Below are 4,791 nucleotides of genomic sequence, written 5' to 3' on the forward strand. Positions count from 1 at the left end.
GACACAGTGATCAGTTCTATCATGACCCACGTGGCTTTCTCAACCAGGGCCGGCTACCTGCCTAACCTGGGACCCACAACCAGGACTGGTTACCCACCTAACAACTGGGACTGGCTACATGCCTAACCTTGGACCTACAAGCCAAAAACCCGATGCAATCAGACAGAATTAAACTGACGGTGCCCTGCTGGAACTGGGATGCTAACCCACAACAAGCTCTTTATACCTGGGACTGTAACCCAAAACCAGGATTCTAACCCCCCCCCCAAAAAAAAAAGAAAATCACTTACCATGTCCATTGATGTAGGATCAGGAAAAGGACCCCTGGTAGCTCAAAGCGGAGCACTGAGCTCATGGCTGCATTGACAAAGCCCCGGCCACTAGGGGGCGCCCTTCTGGACGGCTCACCACTTCAGATGGCGGAGGTAGGGTCCAGGGAGCCCGATAATCGGCCTCAACCCACTCTGTCCTCTTAACAGTTTCTTGACTCTGCCACAGGAAGGAATTCAAGAGCAGAGTTACAGCAGACAGTGAGAACAGGTTTAACATAATAAATAAGAGATACAGATTTCACAGAGAGAGTGCAGCAAGCTCCAGAGACTGAGCAGAGCCCACAGCAAGTTTAATACAAAAGAAAGAATATATACTTAAAGTTCAGCACAGGGTGCAGCCTGTCTCAAGAGAATGAGCAGCTGCTTGCTGAAAGTAAGCTTGATACAAAAAGAAAGACATACACACTCCACAGGCAGAGTGCAATCAGGCTCCAGAAGAGCGAGTAGCAGCCCGGCCTTCTCCTAGGATTTGGCTTTTATAGTTTTGCCATCTAATGAATATTCAATGAAGGGGGGGTGGCTCCTAGTTATGGAACATAGTCTTGCACATGCTCAGTTGGTCCCCCTTTTGGAGCGTGTTCATTGGTCAAATCCTGTCACATGCACCAGACCTATTCAAGAATATTCTGTGCTCTCTAGCGCCTCTAGTGGAAAGTCATTCAGCTAACAAGGTTATAGGTCCCTTCTCTACTGAGCATGCCCAGACACTAGATTTGCATAAGCCTCCCCCTTGTGGTTTCATTTTCCGCCTGTTGGTGCTGAAGGTAGGTCTACCTGGTAACAGTAGCTTTCCTTTAGGGGAGGGCCCCGCAGAGGGGTCTGAGACCTTGGGGAGTGGCTTGAAACCGAGAGGTGTGTCCTGAAACAGGAACCCAGGGAAACTGAGCGCCTCCTTCCTCAGTTAGATAAGAAGAGTAAGTTCTGGAGCTCTAAGGTGAGTATAGCTAATAACATTGTGTTGTATATTTCAAGATAGCCAGAAAAGAGGATCCTGAATGTTATAACCACAAAGAAATGATAAATGTTTAGGTGATAGATAAGCTAACAATTTTGATTGGATCATTATACAGTATATTTATGTATTGAAATGACAAACTGTGCCCCATAAATATATACAATGAAATGAAATTTTTAATTAATTAATTTTTTAAAGTCCATTTATAAAAGTTTTATCCCTCTTATATTCACCTAATTTGTTCATTTTTAACAATTATGCTTGAGTTGCTCATTAAATAAAGCTAGCCATCAGAGGAGTTCCGAAAATGCCACCCCAAAATAAATCACTCTGGTGTATTGATTACCAATAGGTAAGCAGGCAAGGCTTTCTGAATTCCTTTCATCTGTCCAAAGACAACTTCTTTCACAAACCACAGGCACAGAACTAAGACTTCAAGTCTAAATACCATCACTTGCTCAAACCAAGAAAGAAGGATATAGGTAAAAGCCCAGTTAACGAGTCCTCTCCACATTGGGGAGTTTGGGAACCAGCAAGTGTAGACCTTGGGCTGCAAGGATGACCTTTCCTGAGACGGAAAAAACTGATGGGTGAGTCTGACACAGATGCACCCAGCAAGGCAGAGGCAGGACCCAGTGTGACCCCGAGGAACCACCGCTGGCTCAGTTAAGGATTCCCATCAGCCTCATGGGGTCCAGAATCTACAGAGGTGCAGGGTAGGGCTGCCACTTTACCTGCAGTGAGCTGGAAAAGTGTCCATGTGGCTGAAGTGGTCATTTTCTGTGAAGCAGCTACAGGGACCTGGGTTGGAGACAGGTGAGACCCTTACTCTGGAAGCACTGAAGGACCATAGCCCAAGGCCCAATGACATCATCAAACCCTGAACAGGCAGGTTTATGGTGGGGAAGCACCTGAATGTTTAGCTCAGGTGCTGACCTCACAAAGGAGTCAAATAAGTCGGCCAGGACTCCAGCAGCCTGCACTGTGCAAAAGATGTCAGCACCACAGCCCCAGCCAGACAGCAGGACTGTCCACCTAATGTGTGGGGCCAAGTGGAAAAGTGGGTCCTTTGTTCAAAATCATAAGAATTGCCAGATGGTGATACCAGAACATAAAGCCATATTGGAGTCTTTCTAAGCACAGGGAGACCTGACAGCCTGGCTACTGGGAGAGAGCCATCTGCCCTAGGCAAACAGGTCCCCAGTTGGTGTCTGGCACCAGCTCCCTTCATGACCAAAGACTGGCTCAGTTCTAGGAGAGCCCTGAAGCCAGTAGCTTCCCCTAGAATGTCATCCTGAGGCATTTCCCAACTGGGCCAGACTCTGGCCTCAGATCTGTCCTTATTTGACTAATAAATTATCACCCACACTCAGAAAATTAACATTCAGAGTGATTCCAGAAAGGGTGCATAGTGCAATAGGTAATTTTCTACGTGAGTTCATTTGGGGGAATTAATAGCTGGGCAAAATCCATTAAAACACTGACAAATGTGAGGAGGAAAGGAAAATTTGGACTGGAAACTCATGTTAATTCCATGGTGGTTTTTCTCGGGATAGAACAGAAGCGAACATTTCCAATTTGGGGAAACCATCAAAGATGCCTCCATGAAGCCTCCCGTGTGGTTTCTCCTAGGCCCAAGCCAGAGGCTCCCCAGTATCATCAGCCTCAGAAAAAGTCCGTGTGGAAAGAGTTTTATTCTTCAGAGAAAATTGAGACTGTGGGAATCAGATGCAGAGCCTGTGCAGGGAGGGACAGAGAGGCAGCACCATCTCCTTCACCAGGACCTAATGTGTCTGCAGCTCATCAAAGGGCATTCAAGGACACAGAGAGCCTGAGCTATCTCGAGCGTATGGTGTTTGAGGAGTTTGGTTCGAGGGATTTATTCCAGTGCAGGTGGTTGGGGGGAGACTCAGAAGTCTCAGGGGTGCAGGGCCACACTACAGGCCTCAGGGAGAGCAGCCCCCATGTCCCCCAGCCCTGGGCCTGGCTCTGACACACACTGATGCTCCTAGATGCACACCTGCCCTGAAGACTTCTGGTTCCCAAACTTTTTAACTCTGAAACGCCTGAATTGGACATTCCTGGGTAGATCAGTTTAAGTTACTCCTTCATTTTCATCCACTTTGTGCCATTATTTCAACCAAACATGTCCCCTGGGCATGTAGGACAAAGGTCTCTATGAATAAAGAATGATGATTTGAATATTTTTTTCTTCTCCTGCCCCGACCACCTGCTTATGAACTTCTAGAAATCAATTGGTATCTCATGTTGTGTATCTTTTGATGCTTCTAGAGAGATGGTTGTATTCACAATTCAGCATATAAATAATAGGCACATCTAGAACATGATTTCCAGTTGTCATCTGCTAATAAGTTGACATCTGGTAAATGCCAGCTTTTCATTAAATGGCTACATTGCACTTAACTCAATCTATGTGACACAGAATGTGACAGATTTTGTACATTCTTTACAGAGATACTTTTATGCTGCCTTTTAAAATAAAAATGTTAAATTCTCTAATCAACTTACACCTTGTTAGAGGCTTGACACTTCTAATAATTATTTTATAAAGGGCAGTGCGATGTGTCAGATCCCTCCCTCATCCTCCAAATAGGGGCAGTGATGTTCATTCAGCAGTTCTCTACTGAATGCCTACTGTGGGACAGGTTCCCTTTGAATAAGATGCTTAGATCTCTGAGTGGAGGACAAAGACCAGTGGTCTTGGGGAGTGAGTTCGTTCATCTCCTACACAACCTTTCTCTGTTCACCCTTTCCCAGGAAGCACATCTAGGTTGGGGGCAGAGGGGATTTACTCATGGAAACCTGGTCTCTATTTGATGTCACTGTTGCCTGACATCAGAATCCTGTGCCAGTCCCCAGACTTGCTCCACATCACATGATGCAGAAGCAAGAACTGTCTCGTGTGTACTTAGTCATGCACCTGTTCACATCTCTTCTACAATTTTTGCATCCTTCTCTTTTCAGTAAACATCATCACCTAAGCGTGTTTCCATACCGATAAGTGGTTTGCAAAGGCTCCAGAATGCACCGTTATTTATCTTTAGTCAGCATCACCTGGTGGATATTCAGTTTCTTAAACTGTTAGAAATAACATTGGGCCGGCCCGTGGCTCACTCGGGAGAGTGCGGTGCTGATAACACCAAGGCCCCGGGTTCGGATCCCATATACAGATGGCCGGTTCGCTCACTGGCTGAGCGTGGTGCTGACAACACCAAGTCAAGGGTTAAGATCCCCTTACTGGTCATCTTTTAAAAAAAAAAAGAAAGAAAGAAATAACATTCACATTCCTCAAAAACACACTTGAGTAGTATTCATGATTAAGATATTATCTTGGTAGATATTAAATTGCTTCCCCTGATTTTATTTCTCTTTTCCAAATAAAGAGTCAGTTGTGTGGGCTGTTCTCTTTGGAAACTGCACACGCACATTCCAGAGGCAGAAAGCGAGACTTCCTGCCTGCTTTTCATAGAGTGTGTAATTATG

Source organism: Galeopterus variegatus, unplaced genomic scaffold (assembly GCF_000696425.1).
Source record: "Galeopterus variegatus unplaced genomic scaffold, G_variegatus-3.0.2 Scaffold1792, whole genome shotgun sequence".
In the NCBI taxonomy this organism is placed as follows: Eukaryota; Metazoa; Chordata; class Mammalia; order Dermoptera; family Cynocephalidae; genus Galeopterus; species Galeopterus variegatus.